General features: G+C 35.5%; 1 protein-coding gene and 1 long non-coding RNA gene across 2 annotated transcripts in view; one reads left to right on the forward strand and one right to left on the reverse strand.

Annotated features, from left to right (window-relative positions):
- The window catches only part of LOC140342711 (uncharacterized), a 54197-nt gene extending 42716 nt beyond the window's left edge, over positions 1 to 11481 (forward strand). The window contains exons 2-3 of the long non-coding RNA XR_011923131.1: positions 9880 to 9998; positions 11093 to 11481. This is a non-coding gene — a long non-coding RNA (uncharacterized lncRNA). The remainder of the gene's footprint in view (positions 1 to 9879; positions 9999 to 11092) is intronic.
- Positions 1 to 14399, reverse strand: part of AVEN (apoptosis and caspase activation inhibitor) — a gene marked incomplete in the record, with an annotated part of 262260 nt that overhangs the window by 133387 nt on the left and 114474 nt on the right.

The following is a 14399-nucleotide window of genomic DNA, read 5'->3' on the forward strand; positions in this document are numbered from 1 at the left end:
AGGCTCAGACCTAAGAGAGATAGTGGGCAGGTTCTGGTATCATGATGTCACTCTGGGGGGTTACTTCCCCTTTGAGTGACACATAGGCAGGAGTGTAGTGGGGTGGGCACGTTTACATAGATAGTACTGTGCCCCCTCTTCATTTTTGACTACACCCCTGATCTCTAGATATTTAGGAGTCTGACGTGGGCACTCCAATGTTGTAAAGCTTTGAAAGGTTTAATTGCATTATCTTAACTCACATATTTGTCAAATTTTCAAAGGATTATCTGTAAATCTGTTATACAGTAGTAAAAAAATGTAAATCGCTTAAGGGAAAGAGGAAAAGCTTAAGTGGGTACAAATCAGAAAGGATACACTTTCATTAGTGAAGCTGGGTGATCCAGCAAACCTGAAATAGATTTATTCAAAGTCATGTGCTAGTTGTTATCAAATGTTTTGAATCCTGGACCAGATTCATTCTAAACTTGCTGGATCACTGATAAAAGTGTATCCTCTCCAGCCTTAGAGAGCTTTAATAAATCAGGCCAATTGAGTAGTGTGAGAATACTCTCCCATAATTTTATTGGTAATAACATAGATCGCAAAGTAATATTTATTATGTATGTTCTTGGCAACAAGAATTTTTAAAAATCTATCAGCAATGGTGGCTTTGTATTTATTTTAGTATATATTTCCATTATTATTTTCTGCAACTAATTAAGAAACCAGACAGTGAATGAACAGGGCAGCGAAAAGGGAAGTGTGTATTCTTTTCCATTCTTAGCAATATTCCTTCTTCACCATAAAATTATTAAAAACAGAATAATTATGCAAATTTCTATTTAATTTGCAAGACTAAAAACCATTCATTTTGTGCGAATAAGTGGGGTTCTTTTCAAGTAAGAGTCAGGCAGGAGTTATGAGTTTATTTTGTGAGTTAATATTTTATGGCTTTCTCAGAATAAATGAGTTGTGAGAAATTGAAAATTAGGTCACCTTAGTCTTTAGGCATCCTAGAAACCTAAGATGGATCCTAGGTATGCTATTCTTCAAAATTCAAAGAGTACTTTTTTCAGTTTCATGGTAAAAACAATATTTATGAAAGATTGGGAGATACTAAATGCAATAAGTATTTGAATGAAATTGATAAGAAATGGTTTATGGCAATTTGCACAAGTTATGACTTTGCAATTCAATGCGAGTTTAGCTTCTCGAAATGTTTGGTGAGCAGAAAAATAGCACTAATGGAAAACCAAGTTTACTCGCTTTTCTTCTAGATTCAAGAATTAACATTTTGTTTTATTCCAGTTGAGTTTCTAATGGGGAATGAAATTGGACTCTAAATTAATGGCAACACATTATTATGCCTGTCGTGGAGAACAGTTGAGATTTTAGGTTTACAAGTCATACTGTTAAGCTGCAAAATAGTAAGTGTATATTCTTTAAAAGAGAGTAGGGGGTCTATAGAATAACCTTTATCTCATCTCTAGAATCACAATACATTTACTCGAAGTACCCCTACTGCAAATGTATCTATACAAATTATTATGATGTATAATAAATTAGAATATATGCTTATATGCTGTATTATACTTATCTTTAAAGATAATATTTTCTTACTCATCGGACTACTATGAAAAGTCCATTTATGGGCAGTATATTTATTATCAGCAATAGTCCTTCCATTTTTTACAGATTAAAAATATTTCTTCCTTCAGTATACAATTACAACAGTATAAAATTACATTATCCAAACATTATGATTCATTTTTTTTTCCTCAGACTGTTTAGCATGGTAGAATATGCTTAACAGTATGCCTAAAATCCATTAGGGTTTTCACAAAGTCTTGCCTTTGCTACGCTTGTTGGTATGCCACTGGTCCCTACTTTACTTATTCACATTGAGGTCTTGGCAGAAACAAGGCTTTGGCAAGGAGGCAGCAGCTTTTCCTTCCAACTTTTGAAATGTCTAGAATTGGAAGTAATTATGTAGTACTGTACAACAAATAAGCCATCTCATTAGGATGAATTTAAAGGTTTAAAGGTGCTGCATCGACTGTGTCAATAAATAAATGCTTAATAACACCCCATTCACTGCTTGTTTTAATGATCCAGTCATATGACAAAATATGTTTTACAGCTACATTATTTGCAATAATACAAAATTGATTTTAGCTAAATAAATGTGATTGTAAAGCCAAAGCTTCATTGTTCTAGTTTTGAAGTAATAAATAGGACCTCAAGATTTATTTATTTGCTGTGTCCTATTTTATCTTTCCATCATTTTCTGTATCAATCACCACCAGTACAAGTAGAGGGTAAATCTCACCCGCGGGGACATAGTCATCAATTAAAGCCTGTAGTACCATCACAAAAACCTCAATCCATATCTTGTGAAAGAATATCCAAGAAGCAAGAGGTGCAGGAAGCACAAAATAGATTGGTCAAAAGCAAATAGATCATCACACTGCTTTTTATCCAGGAAGTAGATCAGTAAGCAGCACCGTAGTGACATCATCAAAGCTCAAACTAAAGGCAAGTTCTGACTTGCAGTGGGATAATATTATCCCATGCAGCTCCCAGCAAGGCTGGAACTTTACAAGCTCCTCACTCCCTCCCTGTGCATATTTGGCAGTACTGAACCCCATTCATTTCCTGTTGAACATGTGACATTTCCTTCAAGAAATAGTTCATTGGCACAAGGAAATGGTAACCGCATGAAAACCTCACTGCCTAAATGCACAGACAACAGTGCCTCTCCAGCTAGTGATATACAGCCATAAGGCTCTAGCCACCCTTACATACTAGTAAGTGTACTGCTAAATGTTTAGGAAAAACTGCAAACAATTAGTAAACCTGTTAGGGTACTGCTTTAACTCATATTACTAATATTTTGAGATACTTAAATAGGATAAGAAATCCTTACTTTTTTCCTATCCTTTATTATTGCTTGTACCAGATTATGTGGCTGAAGTCAGAAAGTTACCTTGTTCACTAAACTAAGTGAATTGTCCCTTTCAGAGTGATAATTCACTTTGATAACTATACAGCCTAAACTTCTGTAGACTGTGTATTCTAAAAGGAACCACCACCAAACATTACCAGTAATCCTCCACTTTTCCTGCTACCACTGCTAGTGGCACTGCTTCCGGGGTATAAGGGAAAATGTAACGTCCTCTCATTGACAATGCCAGAGGTTTAGCAACCATTCCAAAGGCTTGAGCGCTGTCAGGTGAAGAAGTGACGTGGTATCATACATTTCTTTAGGGAAAGTGATTATGCCTGTTTAACCTCCTGGGCGTTACACTGATGTCTAGATTTCTGTACCAAAAGCGTTACACTGTTTTTCATGAAATTTTTTTTTTTTTACATTTTAGACCTGTAAGTTACAGAAATATGTCCGAACAAGGGTCTAGTAGATATCTAAAATTAAAAATGTACTTTTATTTTTATTTCATGTTGTGGGTGTTTTTGTACTGTAAAAACCATTTAAAAGCAGATTACATTGTACTCTGCTTTTAAATTTCCCTCCCTGACACACGCCCATACATCACCAATCACATCACCCGGAAGATGACTCATCCTCCGAGTGATGTGAGGGGGGGATTTCCCTGCCCAACTCACCCTGACAGAGACGATGGACGCTGGAAGCTGCTGGCATCTCCGAAGAGATGCACAGCACAATGTAGGATTTCTGCATTGTGCTTGACATCTCACTGCAGATGCCAGCAGCAATAGCAAATCTTTTATTTCTGCTAGAGGAGCTGCGGACACTGGGTAAGTATTTGCTTTCAGTTGTAATCCGATTGTCATACAATGTATGACAATCGGATTGCAATATAACATTTGTTTACATTTAACCACTTGGTGAGAAAAACTCGGGGTTAATGAAAATTGCAAAAGTTTTTACCCCGAACATGCTCGGGCTTAACGCCCAGGTGGTTAAGTATACTAAATTCAACTTTGAAATTTTATTAGAAAGAGTTTATATGTTACACAACATCATGAAATTAAGCCCTATTGATATTAATAGGCACTGTTGTTATATTATAGAAAATTTAAAAGGGTTTTGCAATCAATAGGCAGCTATTGGAGAGCAACAATTTGTATAATAAAAACTTTACAAGAAAAGACAAGACCATGTTTGAAAGATCACAGGAAAACATATCCCGCAATTGGCCGTGCTGATGTTAAAAGGGTTAACAATCTGACAATTAGCAAGAGCTTTGAAGTCGTCTGCAGGTTCTTTTCTGAAACACTATGAACCTAAGAAGCAAAACAATTTCTATAATCATTTAAAAGCCACAAGCAATTTAAAATTAGCTTTGGTTTTACCCCAGACAGAAAATTTCTACTCTTCTCAGAACTTAAAAACAAGCCCTGACTGAAGGTATTCGGGCGTGAAATATCTTGTTTAATTATAGCTTGATAGTTTGGAAAAATCCAATTACAATTGGGTATGTCCATATTCCCAAATACTATAAAACCATAATCAGCTGATAGAGCATTTTGCCTTTCTAGGACTTCCTTGATAAAGCTAGCAGGTATTTCCAGCGGTAAGACAAAAGATCTACAAACCGGGAATTTCATAGGCTATTTATGCATCAGACACCCCCAAAATAGTATTAGCCACATTGTCTAAGAAAACTTGGTGCCAGCTTATCACTAGGGGTTTGCAAATTATTTTAGCATTTTGGAGCCAGTCAGTCAAATCTGTGAGACAGCAAAAAGAAGAACATGCTTTCTCTGATATGAACAGACATTATTTTAATTTTGCCCTCACCAACAGCAAAAGTACTTTCTGCAAAATATCTGCAGAAAGCTGGGTGGGAAGAAGCTGTAGCAGCCTCTGTATTGTACCTCAACTCTTTAGGAACCATCTAAAAAAAAGCTGGATGGTTACTGAAAAGTGTTTGGTGGGTCCTATTCAATTTAAAGTTAGAGGTAGTGGCTGTCAGTGACAGATTCAGCCCAGTACTGCTAGAAATGCCTAGAAGAACCTCTTGTTAGTTTGGAGGCCAAGCCAGAGTTGATGCAGAGCTGTCTTATCCACATCAAAACACTGCAATACAATTTTGTTGCTGGCTAGTTACAACCACCAATAAATCACTATATATAGGATTTCTATATAGGATATAGGATATATAGGATAAATCACTATATATAGGATTTATTGCTGCCTCCCCTAAGGAGGAAGGGGGGCATTACAGAAAACTACAATTGTGAATAAACATATTTTTATTCAGTAAACCTTATCATCATAATCTGGGAACAAATAAGACAAAAACACTACATACGAGTTGCAATCGAAGCAGTTACAGGAAAATGTATATAACACCTATAAAATAAAACATATGTATTCATATCTGCTGCAATAGCCCAATCAGAATTAAAAACATAATAATACATACATCTTTCTATGACAAATAGAACTAAAAAGAACACTTTGAACACAAAGCTTCCCTGAATATTATTAATATTTTAAAGGTGCCCGCCCTGTTTTGAATCATTTGTAGATGCCCAGTTTTAGGCATTTTGGAGTGAAGGTAAAAAAATAACTTGTGGCACAACTTAAATTAAAACACAAATGATAACAGTTTGCAAGGCCAACTGTTCCAGTGCAATTCCCCTAAAAGAACACTTTCTTCATGATACTTCTAATGGCAAGAAATTTCTGATAATAAATACAGAAGAAAAACATTTCATCTTTTCTCTACCATGAGCTGACTGCTACAATAGCTTCTTTGCAATTTAATGTACATGCCATCTCTATTCACCTGCTTTGAAATCCAAGAACTTCCTGTACAGCTGTATGCAAACGTAGACACCAGAAAACTGCAGAGCAGCTTTACAAAATATCATAAAATAACTATATTTATATAACTATATAAATAGTTATATCTAGGCAGAATGTTATTGTTGATAAACGTGGCGGGTCTAGGGGCAAGAAACCTTAATGAATGATGATGCAACAATAGAGAGGTATCATCCAGCTATAAAATGCTCATGCTGTGTGACATTCATTAAAGAATAATAAGTATCATTGATTTGTCTGCAAGATTTCTACTCAGATCAATACTGTATTTTAATTTTCCACATACATTCATATGAACTGCTAGCTGACACCTGCATCACTGGACTACAGCTTAGTGAGTTTGGTTTTCTAAGCCTCAGTGTTACTGACAGTGTTACTTACAATCACTGGGTAGTAAGAGGAGAATCAAAACAGGGAATTGCTACATTTACATTTCTTTTTTTAATTACTAAAAGTTAAGCTGTATGCAGTGCAAGCTTCCACTATTTTTCCATCTTAAAGAAAATAAGAATTAGACAATGTGCGAGCACAGGACCACTTGGACAGTTCAGATCTGCCGATGCCCACTTAAACCAATTTAAATGTTGGAGTCCATGGAAATACTTGGTATGTTCAAGTATGTTAATGGCCTCAGAAATACTCATTTCTATTCAGTGACATTTTCCCCTTACTCCTAGGATGCAGTTCCTTGGAATGAGTGAATAGATGTCTGAACACTGTAGCACATGAGGGAAGAAGGTCATTAGCCCTGTGTAAACTCTGACAGAGCTTACACCGGGAATTGACTAAGGGATTTACTGGGGTGTGTGGAGAAGGCAAATATCCGTGGGTGGGAGGACAGTCTGTTACTGGAACCTGTCATCATGTCCTGAATATTAAACATGATACTGGCCACCTAACCATATTGTCCTTTTATCTCTAAATGACTCTTTGAGATCTCTTGCCTGATTTGCTGTTACTAGGACCATCGTAATGGATGTTAACCTTTTCTTTTATTTAACAATATATTCCTCTATGATTCAAAGTAAGAAATACAACATAGTTAAGAGGAACTCAGAAGAACTCCATTTGGGAATATTGTTACATATAGACCCTAAAATACACTGCCAGTGGGAAATAAATCCTCCAGTATCCAACCAAAACTAAAATGGGTCCTTTAAAAATCTTATTCTATAGGGTCTGTTTACAAAACAGTGAATCTGACATTCCAAAAACAATTCTCCGGTGAAGAACCAGTAACCTTACAAACACAAACAGTTTCTCCAAAGAATTACAAAAAGACATTAGTTAGGCAACTGGTCACTGCTGCTAGATCAGGTATCTCATCCCTTTTTATTGTACAGCACTGCTTAATATGTTGGCGCTATATAAATCCTGTTTATTAATAATAATAATAATAATAATAATAATAATTATTATCTCTGTTCTTGGGAAGATTAGATCCTCCATCCAGCTGTGGTCAACGAGATCATGCATATAGATGATCTCACTTCCAGTATTAAAGCTACGTGGGTTAAATTCTACAGGACATGGTTCCATTTGTTTTTGAAATAAAGTAGAAATACAACCCACTGTAACTGATTAGAGCTAGATTTGTGGGTTTCTATTTGAGTTCACATGTCTCTTCTATTTCTCCCTTTTTTCTTATTTATTTTGCTTGATCCCCCCAACCCCCAGCCTTATATTAAAAGACTAAAACTTTAAAAGCCTCACCCCTAGTAAATGTAGGAGACGGAAGTATGTATAGGTTTTGCTCATTGTCAGTGCCTATCCTAGCGTGTTTGAAAAATGTGTAAACTGCTGGGTCTGTGAGGATCATGGGAGGATGGCACATTGATTTACTCCTCTTGACTATTTTTCTCAGTTTTAGCTGTATGTCTCACAATCTATTGTCAATTATACTTCTGTTTTTTTTATATAAAAATATTATTAGAAAATTAACCCTGAAACACTTTTCAAATATACATGCATACATTATTTGGTTTTCTTTTCTTACAACTTCCCATACTAAAACCTCAAGACAAATATCTGAAACAAAGAAAAGAAATCTATAACTATACTTCTGAAAATTCATCTTCTATAGCCTACCTTTATTTAGTGCTAATGGCTCACTTTTATTGTAACATTTTTTTCTCTGAAAAAGCCCAGAAATTGTTTTTGGCATATATAGTTAGAATTGGTAAGAACATGACATATTTTTAATGATAAAATCTTCTTCAGTAAGAATGAGTTTTCTGTGCTGCTCATTTGTGTCAAGATGTTCAAAATGAAAATGGGCATTTCTATGGAAAAGAACTTCTTTAATGCAGCTACTGTGCCACTACTAGGGCCCCTACTGCAAATTAAGGAATAGAAAAAAAATATGAAGCAGACAATGATCAATTACACATTAGAGTTAAATTCTAGCATTTTGACAGAGTTTTGGTGATGGTAGAACCGGCATCAAGTTTTTTTACCTGGCATTTTCCCTACACATCCTAACAAGTTGTTATGAGACATTTGTGCAACAGGAACAGAGAATGCAAAAACATTTAATGCAGATGGGGATTGTTTTCCCTTTTGAGCTTTTATATTGTTGGTGATGAAAACACAGATTCCTTTAATTGACCCACTCCATAATTAGTAATGCATAAAATACTAGGGCTAGTAAGAAACTGATATGACATCAAGAACCAAAGAAAAAGAAAAACTGTGATGAAAAACTTAAGTCAGCCTGTAAACATTTTAAATAATATTACTGGACTATGTCTCACACTGGGTTTTTTCCTTCATTTTTTAATCACTATTTCACTGCAAAGACCGTAACAAATCTATGGGTCGCAGAAAACAAGAACCAGGTAACGCCACTTCATGTATAAGTATTGAATAATGTGTGTTATGGATGCTGCAGCACATTCCTTAGGAATTACAAAGGCAGTAAACTTGCAATAATATTCATGTTCTGTGTGAAATACATAGATTCCTGTTTACATTTTTGGAGAAGAAAATGGGAAAAGGCAATCTCAGCTATAGAGCGCACAGCTCCCATTTAAAGCAAAACAATAGCCTATTGCCTTGTCACCGTGGAAACTGGGCTCTTGCTGTTAGGATGTATGTGTTTGATCTGTATACACATTAAAATGCACAAATATGTAAATATTACAGTATTCTATCTACATAATGCAAGTCTCAATAAGATATGTTTTCATTAATGTCGCCCTTGTATGACAGATAAATGCAATGGACCTGATTTATTAAAGCTCTCCAAGACTGGAAAAAAAGACTATAATGGGTGGGACCTGGGTGATCTAGCAAACCTGAAATTGATTTCTTAAAAATAAAATTGCTATTATTTGGTTCATGTTTTTAACCCTAGATCAGACCCGTTCCAAGTTTACTGGATCACTCAGGTTCACCCATGATAGTGTATTTTCTCCAGTTATGGAGAGCTTTAATAAATTAGGCCCAATGTTTCTTTAAATGTTAATGCTATAAAATATTTTATAACTTTGCTGAGTAGATGGTCTATTTAACAAGAAGACAACTGTTTTTAAATAAACTCAGAGGAACCTTTAAAATGATTTTCTAGTATTGGGGGGACTCCTGAAAAAAAACTATTTTATAGGATGTCAGCGGTAAAATGTTACCCTTACATATTGGTCAACTGGAAGCATGTTATCCTGCTGGCTCTGCCAACTGGTATTGCCTCAAAAACTATGTAGGCATCTGCACATGGAAGGCCAATAATTTACAGCTCACAGACAGTAATCTACAAATCAAAATGATCTACCAACAATAAAAACTTGGACTTAACTCCTGTGTGCGATAGAGTTCATTTTGAAAGGCAGCGCTTTGTGATCTTCTCCCAACGTTTGGAAATATGCAAGATGGATAAAGCTCATGCCCCCATTTTGCCAACCATAAAAAAAAGAATTAGACAAAAAATGATTGGTGTAATACAGGCGGCTCGCTCTGATAGGAACACAATGCGTGGTAAGTTTGTCATCAGGAGGTTGGATCAGTTTCTTACAAAACAGCCGAGCACTGTTTTGCAAAGGTTCTTATTATCCCTCCCTCTTTCTTCTTCTTTTGCTTTTGAATAGGGGAGAGGTTCCCCAGAGTGCCTTGTTCAGAGGTCCTAAGGCATATACGATGCTTCAAAATGTTGAAGAAAAAAAAAAGCTACAACAAAGCAACAAAAGGTCGAGTAGCGCAATGCAAAGTAAGTCCAGTAGTAGTTGTGTAGTTAAGGATGTTGAACCCCACTGAACATCTTTCAGGCATAAAACTGTAGGAGACCTGGGAATGAATTTGGGTATTTCATCTTATCCTTGTCCTTTTTTCCATTTGATTTCCAAAAAATGTTTGAAACACATTTAATGATAGGGATGTATTATGGCAATCCAGAAGTAAGTATAACTGTCCTGGAATAAGGTGTTTTGGAAGGGGGTCCCACTTTCATTCCCAATGGAAGAGAGAATAAAGAAATAGTCTTCAGTTGATTAGTAGATTGACAAATAGAAGGAGCTCCAGTGGCTCATCTATATTCTGTTATTCTGTTCATCTATATATAACTGTTAAAGTACAACCATGACACATATACAATACAGTCTGTATTTACAGTAAAACAGTAGTTTTGATTTTATAAATTCTCATTACATGTCAATATTGCAAAAAGATTTGTTTTTTTATCAGTTCTTGTACAAGAAGAAAACACTGCTGGTTCGAAAGTAAAATTGTGCAGAATTTGTTGATACTCTGCGGACAAGGTGATCTTAGCTGGAGATGCAGTTTTAAATGTAATACCAAAAATAAAGTATGATTACAGTTAAAAACTTTAAAACAGTAAGAGCAACATGTCTTATTTTTCTTTTGGAAACATTTTAGGCCCTATAAATTGAAGGAGATCAGTGTAAACACACCCACCATTCTTACGTATTTTTTCTAACCCTGTAATTGCTACTTATACTGTATAAATTTCTATAGAATGCAGTAGGATAAGAACGCCTGGTCTGGGGCACCCCTGGATTCCCGCTTAATATCAGATCCAGTGACCATTGTCTCCAGAGCAAAAAGTTGTAATGGGAACAAGTATGAACAGAAAATATGTAAAGAAAGTACAAAGAGTAAAAAAATGCTATTTAATGTATGTAAATAATGCTAATTAAAAAAAAATTGGTGTCAGTAAAAGTGCCATGTGACTAGAAAATTAATTTCAACTCTCACTCTTATATCACTACTTTCAGAACACCAATGTAAAAAAAAAAGTGAGTGTTAAGCATGTTTTTGCAGCTGATAGACATCTTATCTTAACAGGCAGTACAGTACCTGAAGGGTAACACTACAATAAAATCAAGAGAAGAGCAACGGTTAGCTGTCTTCAACAACGAACATTATGCACAACTGTGTATGTAATAAAGATTTGTGTGAGCTTAGAAAATACAGAATTTATAGTTTGGGTTATTAAAAACAGATAAAGATTTCCAGATGAGTTGATGATTTTTTTATGCAGTTTCTTGCTGATTTAGATTTACATGCAAATTATATGTAGATTTATGTTGCTTCTATTCTCAATGGGAGATAACAACTTATTTTTCTAAAGAAATCAAGGTTCCTTCACATCCATACAATACATAGACCTATCTGCTAATAAATAGTTGACACCTTGAGGACCTGCTAGAACGCTTTACCTTGTACACTAGTAGTTGCTGGCATACAATCCTTATCCTTACAATCATCATCCGTAATCTCGCTATTGCAAACTTATCTCAATGGACAAATGTCTCTATATGTCTCTACAACTCCAATTGCAACCTATTCTACATTAATAATCTTGTTACCTTAGATTAACATCTAATGGTTAAATATCAACATACCTAAAAAACCTGAACAGTATCCGTTTTTTTGAATATGTTATCTCTGGTGACTATCCTTCAAATAGTCAATATATCGGAAATATTCGACTGGATTCATCCTAACAGCATTACTCTTGGGAACCATCTGTACCAAGCATCAAATTCCAATTTGACCATCCCCTTAATTACCATTAATCGTATAAAGTCATGTACCCCTGAGGAAGCCCAACCCAGGCGAAACGCGGTGGGGACTTATACGGAACCGCGGTCATATTATTGCTATTAGTTTTATTTTATTGTGTTAGTACCATCTTGTCTAGTGGATTACCCTAATTCTGCGATTTATAACAGAACTAGGAAACACACACACAACAATATCTGTATACCCTTTATCTTTTTAGTTTTGTTTACATGTATGAAGTTATTGTGTATGAATTTAATACATATAAATACAATAAAATTTGACTCTTTCTTTGCCCTCTCTTTGCAATTTTTTTAAATTACTGCTACTAAAGAGGGTGGCTCAACAGTACACTTCTCTGACCTATATGGGACAATAGGAAGTACCCTCATTACTTTCCTATTCCAACCCTTTTTTTCCCTAACCCCCCCCTTCCCGCCCTTTCCTCCTCATATTTTATGACTTCTGTATTAGAAATGCATCTATTACCACGGATTAATAAATGCTGATAAATTCTCCTGACTATACTATTTGCTAATTATTATCATCATAGTCTTGCACCGAATTTTTGTTCACGTCCAATTGTGAAATGTACCTTCTACTTTCCACCTCCAGAGCACCTTTATTCTTACACTGATCTTTTAAATTTCTCCTTATGCTTTTACTTTTTAACATAAGCTTTATGTGTTTCTTTATTGAATGTTCTACATGGTTTTGTTCTTTTTCTTTTCCATAACTCTATACCAGTAAAGAAAGTTTAAACAAATCAAAAATGTTACATGCAGCTTTTGATTGTACAAGTAAAAACTGTCCCGTTGATTTTCCCTTTATTTTTTCTATCTGTTTTTATAATGTTTTCCAGCAGGCACAGTGAACGGTAATAAAGAACGAACAGGACTTTATAGGATCTGTCACTGCTGTGGCAATGATTATTTCATTCAAAGCCAAAGTTTCACTTTTGAATGAACTTTATACCTTAGAAACAAATATGCTAACAGGTATAATTTGCAAGTACCCACATACATTAGTCTTCAGTTCCCCTGCCAAAAGCTCAAAGATTCTAATCAGGTAAAGCTCCAATATTTGCTGGTAGTGTCAAGATTTGCCAACTCCCTCCTTCCTCCTACAAATTTATAATGGTCTATCAATAAATTAGGCTACCTTGTCAAGAAGAAAAAGCATGAGACAGAAAGAGGTGGGTAACCATCAACACTACCAGGAGATTCTAAAGCTAAGCCCCAAAACATTGTTGCATTTCATTTCAAGGACTGGATCAGACCCCCCTAATGGTATGCATTAAGTCCTAAGAGTAGCATATTGTAGTGGGTTGGAGTAATCTGCTGGACTACTACTTGAATATAAAGTGGACCAAACAGTCACAGACCTCAGGTGAGTTGCATAGTAATATCTTAAAGTATCAGGGAATTTTTCTTGGGTCTTAAAAGCTGTTGAAGTATTCTGAGGATAGTTATTGGTATTTGATTGGAATTGTTTCTAACTAGTATACCAATTTAGATTCTAGTTTCTGCCCAAAACAATCATCAAAATGCCACCACTAAGAAAACACCTTTCTTCATAGTTCAAGGCAAGAATCCACATCTGCTTTCCTACGTTTTTTTTTTCTCTGAAATGCTTGCACTCAACAAAAAGATTTCAATCAAATTTGGTTACAGACTTTTAATTCAGTAATTTAGAATAGTTTTTCTAATCCTTTTTCTGAAGCTACTCCATATTCCATACTCCATATTATTCTAGTTTCCAAAATGTCTTTTGTAAAACGTTATTACCTAAATAACTGTGGGGGTTTGAGCTGGAAGAAAGATCTTGAGTAACGATTGTCCCAGTGAAAAATATAACCTCTCCATTATCCACTGAAACCCAGACCTTAGCAGATGAGGTAATATAACACCTACCATGCATTTAATCCAAGACTGGGTCTTTCCTCCAGCACATAGCCACCTGCATTTCTGGGTTTCACATAGAACATGACCAATCAGAAGACAGCCAGGCTTAGCCAATAATATGTATAGCAGCGCACTACTAGGTATTTAAGCAATGTGTCATTATAGTAGTTCTCTGTGGAGGACCTTGAACCTCCTAAGACCTGCATTCTGTGCCGTTTGTGCCTCCTTTGACCTTTTGGTCAGATACTGGATACCTGTCACAATTGTTTGTCTCAGGCTAAAATCCCCTGTACTGCAGTTCCTTGATGTCAAAGTGCTGGTGAAAACCAGGCAGTTTCTTAGACCCTAAACTCAGCTCTTTTTAGGGCTCACATTTACACTGAGTTACAGTACAAAGTATCTGCAACCTGGATAAATAAGCTTCCTGTGAATTCCAGTCCCTGTCAATGATAGTCAGAACTAGAGTCATCTTTTACAGAAAACTGAGAGGGGACATGCTTTTATAGTTGGGCTGCAAATGCATTCTTAAGAAATTGGACTTTTGTTTTGAGGCACAGCAATGCATTTAGCCCATTCAAACTAAAAGATCTGTTGGGCTTTAATGTAATTCCTAAAATGATATTCACATTTCTACATGCCTGTTTTTTAATGTACATGTTGTTTTTAAAAAATAAAGAGATTTG

Source organism: Pyxicephalus adspersus, chromosome 12, assembly GCF_032062135.1.
Source record: "Pyxicephalus adspersus chromosome 12, UCB_Pads_2.0, whole genome shotgun sequence".
In the NCBI taxonomy this organism is placed as follows: domain Eukaryota; kingdom Metazoa; phylum Chordata; class Amphibia; order Anura; family Pyxicephalidae; genus Pyxicephalus; species Pyxicephalus adspersus.